We start from the raw sequence: 15,644 nt of genomic DNA, 5'->3' as shown, positions 1-15,644 counted from the left end.
CAAGTTGCCCTGATGCTGGGCCCACTGAAACTTCAGGTCCCACTGCAGAGCCCGCATCCGCCACCTGGCGTGATGCACCAGAAGGATGCAGGAAGCCATCAGTCCCAGCAGCCGCAGCGTCAACCTGACCGAGACTCGGGATAGCGGCTGAAAGATGGGAATCAAAGCCTGAATATCCCGAACCCGCCGTTCCGGAGGATAAACCCGAAACTGCGCCGAGTCCAGAACCGCTCCGATGAAAAGGAGCTTTTGAGAGGGACACAGGTGTGATTTCGGCACGTTGATGGAGAACCCCAGGTCGTGCAAGAGGTCTGCCGTCATCTGAAGGTGGTGGACGACTGTCTGGGGCGAGCCCGCCTTCAACAACCAGTCGTCTAGGTAGGGGAAGACTGAAACCCCTAACCTGCGCAGATGGGCTGTGACCACCGCCATCACCTTTGTGAACACCCGTGGGGCGCTGGTAAGGCCGAAGGGGAGCACGATAAACTGAAAGTGCTCCTGGCCTACCGTGAACCGCAGGTAACGCCGGTGGGCCGGCAGGACGGGGATGTGAAAATAGGCGTCCTGCAAGTCCAACGCTACCATCCAGTCTTGCGGGTCCAGAGCAGCCAAGACCTGAGCTAACGTCAACATCTTGAACTTCTCCTTCCGGAGGAAGCCGTTGACGTTCCTTAGATCCAAGATAGGACGTAGGCCCCCCTTGTCCTTCTTGGGCACCAGAAAGTAGTGGGAATAACAACCACGCCCTACTTCTGGCCCAGGAACGCGCTCGATGGCCCCCTTGGCCAAGAGGGCCGTAACTTCCTCCTGCAGAAGTGTCAAGTGGTCCCCCGACACACGGTGGTTCTGCGGTGGCATGGCTGGAGGAGAGGTCTCGAAGGGGAGGGAGTAGCCCCTTCGGACAATTTGCAGCACCCACCTGTCCGAAGTGATCGTGCGCCAGTGAGCGTGGTGATGGCGAACCCTGCCACCCACTGGCGTCACATGGGGCCGAAAGCACGGACTAGGAGGATTTTGGGGTAGATGCTGCGGGGGAAGGTGTGGTCTGACCCCGCCGTTGTCCCCGACCGCCACCACGGCGGTTTCCACGGCCGCCACCGCGTTGGAAGGATTGTTGCGGCGCGTGGCTGGCAGCACGTGTGGGGGCGCCCCTTCCTTGGCCACGAAAGGGACGAAACGAACCCGGTTGCTGACGCTGGGTCGAGAGACCCAAGGACTTGGCCGTGACCCTGGAGTCCTTGAAGCGTTCCAGCGCGTGGTCCGCTTTGTCACCGAACAGGTGACAGCCATCAAACGGCATGTCCATCAGAGCATTCTGGACATCAGCCGAAAAATTGGCGGATCTCAGCCAGGCGTGACGACGAATCGCCACCGTCGTAGACATAGCTCTGCCCAGCGAGTCGGTCGTATCAAGACCACACCGAATTGAATATTTCGCTGCATCTCGGCCCTCAGCCACAGCCTGACCGAGCTTTGCCCGCACCTCCATGGGGCATTCTGGCAGCAGCTCCGCGACCGTATCCCACACAGAGTGGGTGTAGCGGCCCAAGAGGCAGGCGGTGTTGCAAGACCGCAGGCCCAAACTAATGGACGAGAAGACCTTTTTGCCAAACTGGTCATACCTCTTGGATTCCCGGTCGGGCGGGGCCGACGGGAATGCGGACTGGGAGGTCGAGGCCTGGATCACCAGACTCTCAGGAGTGGGGTGGGTAGACAGGTACTTGGGGTCGTCTGGACAAGGACGGTGGCGCCTGGCCACGTTCCGATCAACAGGCGCACCTGAAGCGGGCCTGGACCACGTGCCCAACAGAACGTCAGACAAGGCTTCATTAAACGGCAGCAGAGGCTCCAGTGGGCATGACTGCGGTTTGAAGACCTCGGTGAGGATGTTAGGCCTCACGGCCGCGACGGGGAGCTCAAGGTTTAAGGCCTTGGCAGCCCTCATCAGCACCACAGAATAGGCAGCTCCCTCCACCGACGCCACGGAAGGAGGGGAGATCAAACCAGGGTTAGGGGAGTCGTCCAAACCACTGGCATCCCCCAAGTCACCTGTCCAGTCCGGGTCATACTGGCACTCGCGAGCCAGAGGGTCCTCGGACCCCTCCCAACCTTCACCGTACTCCTCATCCTCTCCGTATTCGGAGTCAATGATGAAGACCGGCTCCTCGGGGTTCATGGGCCCCATCGGCGCCAGGACCGGCGTCGAGCGACGCCCGTCCGGCGCCGCGTCCGGCGTCGGAGAAGGTAAGGGGACGGCGCCGCCCGGAGCCGGCGTCGGAACCCCACCGCCGGCCGGAACCGGCAGCGGAGAACCGGCGCCGCGCGGGGGCGGCGTCGGGGGTAACCCCGATGGCAACGGCGCCGGGGAGGCCGGAAGACCAGCCGGCGCCGATCCCGAAGGCCCCTGCGGCGCCGGAGCCGTCGGCGGCGCCGGGGCCGGAGCACCCGACGGCGCCGAGGCAGGGACACCCGAACCGCCAGGGCCCCCAGACGGTAGCACTGCGCCCGAAGGCTCCGTAGGCCCCGTCGGAGAAGCGAGCGCCCTCATGGCCATGAGGAACGCCTCGATCTCCTCAGGCGTCGCACCATGCCCAGGGACCGGAGGGTATGAGGCAGGCCGCGCCGGCGACTCTCGCGGAGCCGCGGGGTTGGGGGTCACCCGAGCCCCCGGCCGCATCGCGCGAGCGTCGGGGGTACGATGACGACGCCCCGACTTCTTGTGCTTCTTACCTGACGAGGATGACGAGTGGTGTCAACTTCCGGAGCGCCCGGCGCGGCTCCGCGAACGCTCTCTCGACCTCCGGCCGGACCGGGACCGCTCCCGGTCCCGACGTGGGGCCGACACCCGGAGCTCCAGCAGCTTGCGGGACCGCTCCCGCCTAGCCTTGTTGGTAAGGGCCCGGCAGTCGACGCAGGAGTCCACGTCGTGGTCGGGGCCCAGACACCGGAGACAGAGGCGGTGATGGTCTGTGACCGACATCGTGCGCTCACAGTCATCGCAATTCTTAAATCCAGGCATCCTATCAGGCACAATAGAGAAAAAAGACAATCGAAAAACTTGGTCAAAGACCGGAGTACTGCTCTTCAGATCTGCGTCCACTGGCGCGGAAAAAAGAAGAACTGACGTCAGCGCGCGGAGGCGGCGTCTATATACTCCAGCGACGTCATCACGGCGCACGACGCCAACGACGGACGCGGAGCCGCAGGGGACGCCTGCAGACGACGCCTACCGACGCGCAGGAGTACTGCTACGCAAAAGTTTCCGGATCCAGACTGACGCCTGGGGATATTCTAAGGTAAGGAATCTAACACTAACGTGTTTCTTTCAGATTCGTTGGATCAGCGTCTGGATACTGGCGATTCTCACTGAAGTTGGCTGCGCAGTGGCTGCCAGAGTGTCTATTGTCGCGCCCAGATACTGCCGTATATGGGCGGGTTGGAGATGGGATTTTGGGTAATTCAGCGAGAATCCCAGATCGTGCAGGAGATGAATGGTGCGGGACACGTGGTCGGCGCACTGCTGTTCTGACTTTGCCTGAATGAGCCAGTCGTCCAGATAGGGATAAACGTGGATGTTCTGGCGTCGTAGATGCGCCGTCACAGTCGCCAGGCACTTTGTAAAAACTCTTGGCACTGTGGTGACCCCGAAAGGCAGAACCCTGAACTGGTAGTGCTGGTCTTGAATTGTGAATCTGAGGTACTTCCTGTGTGAAGGATGCAGGGGAATGTGAAAGTATGCATCCTTGAGATCCAGCGTAGCCAGGAAGTCCCCTTGCTGAAGCAGAGGGAGAACCTGCTGCAACGTGAGCATATGGAAGTGTTCTGACAGAATGTACCAGTTAAGGGGCCTGAGGTCCAGGATGGGCCTGAGGGATCTGTCCTTTTTGGGGATTAGAAAGTACAGAGAGTAAACTCCTGTTCCCCTTTCTTGCAGTGGCACGAGCTCTATTGCCCCTTTTTGCAGCATGACTATGACCTCCTGCTGCAACAAGTGCAAGTGCTCGCCGGACATAGGACGGTTTTTTGGAGGTATGTTTGGTGGAGTGGAAGTAAGTTCCAGACAGTAACCGTACTGGATAAGAGATTTGACCCACCTGTCCGTGGTGATGGATTTCCACGCGGGCAGGAACTGCTGGAGTCTCCCCCCGACCGGTGTTGTGTGGTCGGGGGGCAGTGACAAGGCGTCACTGTTTGTTGGTGGTGGAGGACCTGGAGCTGTTGTTTCCACGTCCCCTGCCTTTGACGTTGTTGCCCCTGTAACCACCTCTACCCTTGTTGGTGTATGAGGTCTGGGTGTTGCTTTTATAGTACTGCGTGGATTGCGATGCCTGACCCCTTGAGGTGCCTCGGTTATTGGAGCGGCAAAAGGAACCACCCCGAAACTGCTGGGACTGGAGGGCCCCCATAGACTTGGCAGTGTCCGTGTCTTTTTTCAAGGGTTGCATCCACTTCAGGGCAAAACAGGTGGTCTGGGTTGACCGTCTGGTTCAAGATGGTGGTTTGAATGTCTGGTTTGAAACCGGATATCTTGAGCCATGCATGTCTACGAAGTAGAACGCTAGTGTTAATTGCTCTTGAGGCGGTGTCAGCCACATCCAGAGCGCACTTAATTGAAGCATTGGTGATAAGATTCCCCTCCTGTATCAACATTTCTGCTGCTTCCTTATATTGATCGGGTAAGTGCTGTAAAATGGTCTCTAGAGTGTCATAGTGTGCCCTGTCTTAACGCGCCAGTAGCGCCGGTGTGTTGGATATGCGCCATATGTTGGCTGCCTGCGCAGCCACCCTTTTCCCCGAAGCCTCAAGCACTTTTGATTCCTTGTCTGGGGGAGGAGCATCACCCGTAGTCTGTGAGTTGGCTCTTTTGCGTGCATTGGAGACAACCAGGGAATCCAGAGGCAACTGTCCTTTGATGTAAGTAGGATCAGTGGGCGCTGCCTTGTACTTCTTGTCGATACATGGGTTGATGACTCTTGCTCAGGTGGGCTCCTTGAAGACTTCTGCCGCATGTTTCAACACCCCTTTTAGCATTGGCAAAGTTTTTACAGTTCTTTCAGAGACTGAAAAGGTGTCAAAGAGGAAGTCGACGTCTACTGGGTCAGCATGTGGATCGAAGTCATGATTGGCTGCCGCCCTTTCAATGAGTGCATTGAAAGCTGCAGAGTCTTCTCTTGGGGAAGTTTTGGCTGAAAAAAGCTGAAGCTCCTGCCCCGAATGCGGGTCCCCAGGATCGCCACCAGCAAACCATGGCTGTCACATCTTCTGGGTCTGAGTAGACTGGATAGGAATACTCATCCTCGTTGTTGCCGTCACCTTCCTCCACATTGGAATGAGTGGGTGAAAGTTCATGTGCTTGTGGTGACACAGGCTCCATAGAGGCAGAGGCACCAGCAGAGTCCATCTTTTTCTTAAGTGGAATTTGGTAATGCTCCAATTGTGGTTCAGGGGTGATCTTTCTCTTAAGGAGAGAAAGCTTGCCCGTGTTAGCGTCGATGATCACTTCTTGACGCTCCTCGTCTGCCAGCGGTCGGTGCCATGGGCTTGGAACCACTAACGATGCCTTCGGCGTCGAAGATATCTTCATGGGCACCCCGGCCCCAGGTTTAGCTGTGAAAGCCTTCGGCGCCGTCTTCGGCGGCAACGTGAACAGAATCGGCGTTGGCGTCTTTGCCGGTTTTTGAAGAGGCTTGGGCAGCACAGGGTCCTTCGGCTCGACTGCTGCGGTCCCCTCCTTAATAGAACGAGGCGGAGGGATGCACCGGCTCGAGAGAGTCTTCTGAAGCTGGTTTTGGGATGGCGACCAATGACGCAGTCTTCGGAGCCGACGCAGTTGCCCCCTTGGCCTTGTCGAGTGGAAGCGAGGCAGTGAGAGACTTGGGGTCGTCCTGCCGCTTCTTCGGGTTGAGAGTGGCCTTCTTATGGTAGTCGGCCTTCTTAGCGAGGCAGTGAGAGACTTCGGGTCGTCCTGCCGCTTCTTCGGGTTGAGAGTGGCCTTCTTATGGTAGTCGGCCTTCTTGGTATCGAGGCGACTCTTAAGTGCGTCAACCATCTTCGGCGCCGATGCAGCCGAGTCGGTCGTTTTAACCTTCGGCTTCGATACCGTAGTCTTCGGGTCGGCCATTTTGGCGTGGCCCTTGAGCTCGACGGCCATCTTGGATTTCTTGGGCGCCGAAGCCTCCGAAGTTTGACCCGACCAGCGCTTTCGGTTTCGATACGTCTGGCGTCGAGACCGATGGTTTCACTTTTTGTACCGTGAGTGGTGCCGTATCAATGTCCGTGGCCGGGCCGGAAGGCGGAGCCGTGGGAAGGGAATCAAGGCTTTGGGTAAGGCCCGAAGGCGATCTCTTGGCCTGGGCCATAGAATGGTGGCTGGCTCCGGAGTCAGGTTGAGGAAGCTCCTCGTCCGAGCTATCCTCTATGGTGGCAAGGGCCCCGTCGTCGTCCCCTACCTCCTCGACGACTTCATCGAATTCCTAGTCTTCCGCGTCGTAGTCTTCCTCGACCTCCGACGCCGGGTTAGATTCTGTGATCTCCTGGACAGTCTCGTCGCCGACATCCTGCGTGTCTAAGATGTCTGCCGGAGGAGGTGCCGATCGCTGGGCCTGCAGGCGCGCAGCTCGGCGGAGCTTGAGTGTCTTCTTTGACCGGAACTTGGAGCAGGCCATACACTTGGCCTCGTCGTGGTCCGGCGACAAGCACTTATTGCACACCGGGTGCACGTCGATATGTGGATACTTAGAGGCACACACCGGGCACCATTTAAATGGACTTCGTTCCATGATGGAAGTAGGTTGGAGCGTCGTGTAGGCCCGTCCGCGCTGAAAGCACGCGGACGGGCAGTGTTGGTTCGGAGCCGATGAACAAACGAACCCGAACGCTAGACAATACCGACGCAAGTCCTAAAGACCTTTTGGTCTCGAGCAAAGTAAATTAAATTACTAACTATTCCGACATAGGGAACCGAAACACATCCGAACCCAATGGCGGAAAAAAACAATCTGGGGATGGAGTCGATGCCCATGCGCACTGTAGTCCAGGGGAGGAGCCACCTATCTCGTGATACTTCGAAGACTCTTCCAGGACAACAATGTGCAATCATCCGGACCCAACACTAGGCGGCGATCTATGCACAGATATGAATTCAGCAGCCCACATGCCTCGAACATATAGTATTTTTACTATGTCCATTCTGAAATGTTTGAACCAAATGAGCTGCTATTTTCGCGCACTTTATAAATTCTCCATGTCCATGACACGTCATGTGATCAAGCCTCGGGTAGAGGCGAAACGCGTCATGGACTGCTGGGCCACATTTATGCACTGAAATAAAGCACTAGAAACTACACCTAGTTGTGGGTCCACTCATAGTCATTTCCAGGATTGGAGGTATTTTTGCGTGTCGAGAACTTTGTGTGTATGTATATATATAAAATATATTCACTGAAAAAACCATAGGTTTCAGGCCTTCAATAGTTAGCAGTGGATTGCGGGTGTGCGAAATATAGTTCGTACAAATAACTATATAGGAGCAATTTCAATGGGTTTTTTTAAATGCTAATTCCTACCACTGTGTTGTCTCCCATCAAATTCTGTAGTGCTATCTTCTGCGGGTCTGTGATGTTCTTTTTGCTCGCGTGTGTGGCCATGCCAAGAGCACCGAGGTTAGATTCTTGTTCTTTTCTTAGATCCTCAGGGGCCTCTACAGTAGGTATGTCTCTGCTGCTAAGTATGTCCATAGCTGTAACTCTCAAGCCTTTCTTAGTTACATCTTTTGTAAGTGGCGAAGCTTGAAATATTTGTGGAGTTTGTTTTCTTGTAAATTTAAAGAGATCGATGCGTGTCTGGGTATACTCTAGGTTGCTGTTGGGCCAGAATGTAAGCCCTAGGCTCAAAACTTCAGTTTCCGTGTCCGTCAAGGTTTTGTCTGAGATTGACCACAGATAAATTGGTCACCCTCACTTCTTCCGCTTTGATTTCTATTTCTTGCTGCGGTTGGCCCAGCTTGTGGCTTTTGCTCTTCCTGTGCCTCCTCTTGCCACCACCTGCCCCCCTGGTCCTCCTATTGTCCCTTCGGGTGGTTTGTTTTTCCCCCAACGTAGCCATCAATTTCTGATTACTTTGAACTCCTCGTGAAAAGGGATTGCCCCAGCTCTACCTCCTTGTTTCCTTCTGGAGTCTTGCTGGTTGGCACTAGATTTGTTTTCCGTAACTTCCGATTCTGAGGTTACTGCGTCCGGATCAGTTTTTGCTTGTGTGCCTTCACAGAGTGCTTTTCGTGGCGCATCAAACTTTTTGGCATATGTTAACATGCGGCCCTATAAATAGTCATTCTCATCGCGCTCATATTTCTCTTGTTTCTGAATCTGATTTTTTTGTTCATATTTGATGAGACGCGCTTTCATCAGCTCCTTTAGTTGTAGTACCTTTTCTGAATCTGGCTCCTTGTCAAGTTCTTCTTCTACCAGTTTGATTTCCACTAAAGCCTTCTCCCTGTCGCTCCAGGCATATCTTACAATATCTTAAGAGTTCCTTCACAGTACATGGTCGTATGCTCTGCCCAATCAGTTAGTAGTTGTGGGTCCAGGTGTTTACATGATGGAACAAATAGTTTCTTACTGGTCGGTGTAGTTTTGCAGTTTGACGATATTTCTGGATTCACTATGCTGTGCATATTCCGCAATCTGGTGGTTGGGTCCGGAATCGTAGTCTTTTATTCTCTCTTTTTTTTGTAGCCCAGGTGGGCGTCGACGTCCCACCATTTGGTGTACCTTCGGTGACGTCGGCATGCTTCCAGCGGAAGCTACCACCCTTAGGCGGCATCTTCGGATTCTTTTTTTGTCCGTTTTTTCTTTTCTGGGTTTGTAGTAAATCCAAGGCTATGTTTGTTAATCCTTTTTTTTTTTAGGTAATTCTTTTCACGTATCTTGTAGGTTTCAACTTTCTTTCTCTATGTGTTTCTACCTTCTTTTCCAGCCTCATCTTTCTGGCGGAGGCGGGTGGGTTCACTAGTGAATCCAGAACGATCTTCAAGCTGCAAAACTACACCGACAGGTAAGAAACTATTCGTTTTGCAGCGTGAATCTTTCTGGATTCACTATGCTGTGCATAGATTTTTTAGCGGTTTTTGTTACTTTTGTGGCGGTTGGGTGGAAGATGAGCGTTGGTGGTTGAATATATGTTGAAGCACTTTTTATCCTACTTGTGCTTCTTTGTTCATTTGCACATCCACGCAATAGTGCTTAGTGAACGTGTGCACTGAAGCCCATGTTGCCGCCAGGCATATGTCCTGAATTGGTGTGTTGGCCAGAAAGGCAATTGTTGCTCCTTTCTTCCTGGTCGAGTGGGCCTGTGCCCCTACTGTTAGCTCCTGTCCTGCTTGCTTGTGGCAGAATTGTATAGTCTGCGCGATCCATCCAGCTATGGTGTTTTTAGTCACTGGTTTACCCATGAAACTGTTTGCGAAGTATACGAAGAACTGTTTTGTCTTCCTGTGTCCCTTCGTCCTTTCAATGTAGTGCATCAGTGCCCTTCTTGGGTCCAGAGTGTGGAGTGCCCTCTCAGCGCTTGTAGTGGTGTTGTGGAAGAAGCTCGGGATCTGAATACTCTGATTCATGTGGAACCTTGACACCACCTTCGGCATGAAGTGCGGGTCTGTTCTCATCACGACCCTGTCACTGTATCTGGATGTACGGTTCCTGCAGTGTTAGAGCCTGCAGTTCGCTCACCCTCCGTAGCGAGGTGATTGCTACCAGAAAGGCTGTTTTCATAGTCAGCATTTGCAGGGATGCTTTGTGGATGGGTTCGAAAGGTGCTTTCATGAGCTCTGTCAGTACCACATTCAGGTTCTATGCCGGTGGCGGCATTATTTTGGGTGGCGCTACTCTTTTAGCCCCTTCCAGGAATCTTTTTACGACTTGAGATGTGAAGAAGCTTCTCCCTGTTTCTCCTCTTGTGTATGCCACAATCGCTGTTAGGTGTACCCTTAGCGAGGATGAGCTTAGCTTAGCCTTTATTAGGTGCGTGAGGTACCTTTGCACCGTAGATTCCCTGGTCAGTTTTCTATGTAGTTTTTTCTTGCAACACCATTGAGTGAATCTTTTCCATTTTTCCCCATAGCACTTGTGTGTGCTATGGGGCCTCTCGCAGCACCCGCAGGGTGCTCTCTGGTAGTTTTAGATGTGCGAACTCTAAGTCCTCAGGAGCCAGGTTGAGGCTCTCCGGCTCTGGGTGTAGAACTTCTCCGTTTTCCATGGAGTAGGTCTCTTCTTTTCGAGAACTTGTGCGGGGGTGGGGGGGCCCTGCGCCATCTCCATTATCTGAGAGTACCATGTCTGCCTGGCCCATTGTGGTGCCACCAGGATGAGAGTCATGATGCTAGTCATGCATTTGTTGAGAACCCTGGGGATCAGTGGTATCGGGGGAAAAGTGTAGGCAAATGTTTTTGACCAGCTTATCTATAGGGCATTCCCCTGTGATAGTGCATTCCGGCATGTTGCAAACAGGTCTATTGTTGGGGTGCCCCACCTCCTGAATAGTCGCTCTGTTTCCTATATATTGAGTTCCCACTCATGGGATGCTGAAGTCTGCTTGCTGAGCCAATCCGCTTCTACATTGTCCTTCCCTGGCAGGTGTATGGCTAGCAGGTCTATTTTGAGTGGTATTGCCCATCTCCAGATTTCCCGTGCCAAGCTTGACAGAGGGAATGATTGAGTCCCCCCTGTTTGTTAATATAAAACATTGTGGTGTTGTGTCCGTTTGTATCAGCACCTTCTGGCTGTACAGGTGTTTCTGGAAGGCCTTGAGGGCTAGCAACACTGTTTTCAGCTCCAGGTAATTGATGTGTCGGACCGCATCTGTAGGGCTCCACAGACCCCTCACTCTGAGCTTGTTCATGTGTGAGCCCCATCCCTTCTGGGATGAATCTGTGGAGATGGTAACGGTTGGGTCCGGTGGTGTTAGAGGTTTCCCTATTGTTATCCTTTCTTTGGTCCACCACCTTATTTCTTCCTGCACCCTGTGCGTTACATCCACTAGATCCTCCCAACTTCCTGTAGCTTGTGACCATTGCTGTTGTATTGATTAACAGAGAGTGAGGAACCCAGTTATACCCTTGAGGGCTTGGGTAATTCAAATGAAAGGGTAGAGAGGCCTTCAAGGGAAATACTTCATAAGAGAGATCAGTTGTTCGATATGTTTGTGGGATAAAATTAAATACCCAATGTATCAATCATATGGTTCAATGTACACAATCGATTTAGGAAACACATAGAAACATGTAAACGTATAAACAACAAAACACAAAGGTGTATCAAAAGAAGAATTTTATCAAAAATTTCATTAAGTCAGCAGTAAATCAAAAAAGCAGGTAAGGAGATGCTGATATGAAAAGCATAGTGGCAGAAAATCAATAATACAGCAAAACCTAGAAAGGACATCTATCTCAAAACAAGAAGTGAGTCAAACACTGTAGAGATAAGATGTGGGTCGACGTTTCGGTCTCTCTACAACAAAATTATCGAGACCATCTTCAGGACTGTTGTCATTAAAACACTGCTGTGAGCTGTGCTGTAATCTGTAACATAAATATTAACACATTACAACTCTATTCTATTTAAAAACCATTACTCCATACACCCATGTGACAGACCTAACTACAAAAAAACGTGACTTTGAGAGAGCTAGACATGACTAACAATGTAAACAAATGTAGACTACATGAATACAAAACTGACTTCAGGTGGACAAACACTGTATATATAATACAGAACTAAACAACATATATCTGCATTGTGACATTTTTTAAAGAAACAAACATTGAGCAAAAATTCATAATTCATGATGAGCTCATATTTTCAAACTTATTATATGGATCTTAGAGGAGCTTGTCTTAATGTTAGGGTAGTAACTCTCAACAGACAAAGTGCAAATTGGTTGCATAGTTGATTTGAGGTAACACGAATAATCAAGTCATCTAGTGGTATGTCTAGAAATCAGATATTGACTAGTACATCAAGAGTATGTCATTATCTTAATCAGGAAAGCCTAAGGAGATAAAATTGTAATGGCCAACTGTATACTAACAGTTGGTCTCCTTGTGTATTCAGACTTAACTCTTTAGGCGATCTGCCATCCAGAATTGAACTACCAGCATTTTTGAGCCGCGTTCAACTTTTCTCTTGTAGGTAATTTCTCTATACTATGTGCTACTCTTTGCAATTCTCTGCCACGATATGTACACTAAGTACGTGGTTTTTCTATGCAGGTTCCCGTTCGGTGTCCCACGCCCAATTTTACTTTGAGACCAACATTGTGGTATCTCATTCAAATCTAGGTATGTTTGTCAAACATCTACATTACTCGATAATCGGTGTATGTAACCTACCTGTTCTAGCCATTACAATTTTATCTCCTTAGGCTTTCCTGATTAAGATAATGACATACTCTTGATGTACTAGTCAATATCTGATTTCTAGACATACCACTAGATGACTTGATTATTCGTGTTACCTCAAATCAACTATGCAACCAATTTGCACTTTGTCTGTTGAGAGTTACTACCCTAACATTAAGACAAGCTCCTCTAAGATCCATATAATAAGTTTGAAAATATGAGCTCATCACGAATTATGAATTTTTGCTCAATGTTTGTTTCTTTAAAAAATGTCACAATGCAGATATATGTTGTTTAGTTCTGTATTATATATACAGTGTTTGTCCACCTGAAGTCAGTTTTGTATTCATGTAGTCTACATTTGTTTACATTGTTAGTCATGTCTAGCTCTCTCAAAGTCACGTTTTTTTGTAGTTAGGTCTGTCACATGGGTGTATGGAGTAATGGTTTTTAAATAGAATAGAGTTGTAATGTGTTAATATTTATGTTACAGATTACAGCACAGCTCACAGCAGTGTTTTAATGACAACAGTCCTGAAGATGGTCTCGATAATTTTGTTGTAGAGAGACCGAAACGTCGACCCACATCTTATCTCTACAGTGTTTGACTCACTTCTTGTTTTGAGATAGATGTCCTTTCTAGGTTTTGCTGTATTATTGATTTTCTGCCACTATGCTTTTCATATCAGCATCTCCTTACCTGCTTTTTTGATTTACTGCTGACTTAATGAAATTTTTGATAAAATTCTTCTTTTGATACACCTTTGTGTTTTGTTGTTTATACGTTTACATGTTTCTATGTGTTTCCTAAATCGATTGTGTACATTGAACCATATGATTGATACATTGGGTATTTAATTTTATCCCACAAACATATCGAACAACTGATCTCTCTTATGAAGTATTTCCCTTGAAGGCCTCTCTACCCTTTCATTGCTGTTGTAGCCACTCCTGGAGTGGTTTCATCTGTAGGCGTACATTGAGGACCAGGTATATGCATGACGCCATCATTCCCAAGATTTTGCTCACTGTCAGAGCTCGCCCCTTCTGGTAGTGACGTTTCTCCCTCAGTAGGCTGAGTGTTCTCTTTTCGCTGGGTAACACCCTGCATTGGACGGTATCGATTTGAGCACCCAGGAAGATCTTCACCTGCTCCGGTTCCATTGAGCATTTTCCCCAGTGTATGGAGAATCCCAGGACGGTTAGCGTTCTTGTGACCTGCTCTGCGTGATCTTTGCATGTCCTGTAAGAGCTTGCCTTTATGAGCCAGTCGTCGAGGTAGGGGTACACGTGTATCCCCTCCCTTCACAGATGTGCGGCCACTGCCGTGAGGCATTTGGTGAACACCCTTGGTGCGGACTTGAGACCGAAAGCCAGGGTTGTGAATTGGTAGTGATCCTTATTCACTGTTAATCTTAGCATGTGCTTGTGCTGCCTGTTCATGGGGATGTGCAGGTACGCATCTTTGAGGTCTATGGTGGACAAGAAGTCCCCGGCCTTTATCTGCGGGATGACCTCTTGTAGGGATGTCAACTTGAATTTTTGGGTCTTTACATATTTGTTTAGGAACCCTGGGTCCAGGATTGGTCTTAGGCTTTCGTCCACTTTTGGCACCAGGAAGTAGTTTGAGTACACTCCCCTGTTCCGTTCTTTGAATGGGACCGTTTCAATGGCCTCTTTGAGGAGGAGTTCTTGAGCTTCTTTTTGGAGCAATTGCAGCTCTCTTCCAGAGTGCCCTCTTTTCTTTGGCTTCCTGTTTGGTGGATTTTTTACCAGCTCTATGCAGTATCCGAACTGCATGATGTTTAGTATCCACTTGTCTGTGGTTATTTTTCTCCACTCCTGAAGAAAAAAATCTTAGCCTGCCTCCTACTGGTGTTATATGTTCCTTTGTGTCTAGTCCGTGTAGCCCTCTCCTCTTTGTTTTTCCGTGCTCCTCCCTCGGAGGGTTCGAGTGGGTGAGCACCTTTTCCCGTGTGCAGTCACTTAGAGGAGGGTTGTTCACCGCCTCTCCTTCTCCGTCATAGTCAGTTTCCTCTTGATCGAAAGGACTGGCCCCTGTTCTGGTAGTTCCAGTTTTGCCTCTGCTGGCCCTGGTGACCTTGGTTGTCACTCTGTTGGCCCTGGTGGAACGCCTGGTGTGATTCTCCTCGCTGGTTTCCACTCCTGCCATTCGGCCTCCGTGTAGGAGTGCCCCTTCTCATGCCCCTGAATTGCAGGGCCCCCATGGACCTTGCAGTCTTGTTGTCCTTCAGTTGTGTGAGCTTCTCATCAACTGGGGCTCCGAACAGTGTTTCACCATTGAAGGGTGTGTTCAGGATGTTGTTCTGAACCTCAGCTTTGAAGCCTGAGATCCTGAGCCAGGCTTGCCATCTCTCTGTGATGCCTATAGCCATCAGTCTGCTGGATGTTTCAGCCCCATCCAAGGCTGTCTTCAGGCATGAGTTAACAATGCTTTTCCCCTCTTCCACAAGGTGTGATGCCCTCTCACGGTATTGCTCCGGGAGGTGCATGAGCAATTGGCCCATCTCATCCTGGTATTGATGTCAGTTCAGGAGGGCGTTGGAGTTCGCCATCCGCCAGTGCGTTGCGGCGTTTCCCTCTATTTTCCTGCCCGTTGGGTCCATCCTCCTGCTTTCCTTGTCAGGTGGAAGCCCAGATGTTGTTGGGGCGTTGGCCCTCCCTCTGGACTTCGCAGCGATTATTGAATCTGCTGTGACGGACCCCTTGATGTAAGCCGGGTCCTGGGAGGAGAATTTGTATTTCTTTTCCGTCCTTGGTGTTACTGATCTGCATGTAGCAGGGTCCTTGAAGGCTTCCTTCCCCTGGTCTGTGATACTTTTCAGCATGGGCAGGAATTGGCTTCTTGTCTGCGTGGGGAGCAATGTTTCCAGCAGGAAATCTGCTTTTGGCTTCTCCTCCAGCTTAACCCCATAAGCTGCAGCTGCCTTCCTGACGACCTCATTGTATGCCCCGATGTCATCCGGCGGCGAAGGCCTCGAGGGGTATGTCTCCACAGCCTCCTCTGGGTTTCCGGCCTCCATGTCCTTCCAATCCTGGTCTTGGGCCGTCGAGGAACTTGAGCCGTAGCTTGACTGCTGTTCCCCGTAATCACCTGTGTAATAGAGGTCCTATTCCTCTTCGTGCTCCGAGGTTTTCGGCGGCTCTTCGACGTCGAACTCCTCGTGCTCCTGCACCTCAGAGACTACTGTTGCCGGCCTCGACGGGGTCTTGTAACTTCTCATCCTTTCAT

The 15,644-nt window shown here is 50.9% G+C and overlaps 1 protein-coding gene across 2 annotated transcripts in view; it reads right to left on the bottom strand.

Annotated features, from left to right (window-relative positions):
* Positions 1–15,644, bottom strand: part of LOC147670609 (grancalcin-like) — a 185,499-nt gene that overhangs the window by 62,691 nt on the left and 107,164 nt on the right. The window contains exon 7 of one of the 2 annotated variants that reach the window (XR_015303646.1): positions 8,360–8,658. The exons of the other annotated variant lie outside the window; for it this stretch is intronic. The gene's annotated coding sequence lies outside the window, so the exon portion shown is untranslated. Of the gene's footprint in view, positions 1–8,359; positions 8,659–15,644 lie in introns of those variants that run through there. 2 annotated transcript variants of the gene reach the window in all.

This window comes from Lissotriton vulgaris, unplaced genomic scaffold (genome assembly GCF_964263255.1).
Source record: "Lissotriton vulgaris unplaced genomic scaffold, aLisVul1.2 SCAFFOLD_901, whole genome shotgun sequence".
NCBI lineage: Eukaryota > Metazoa > Chordata > Amphibia > Caudata > Salamandridae > Lissotriton > Lissotriton vulgaris.
The sequence above is the reverse complement of the archived record's forward strand: the minus strand, read 5'-3'. Positions and strand labels throughout refer to the sequence as shown.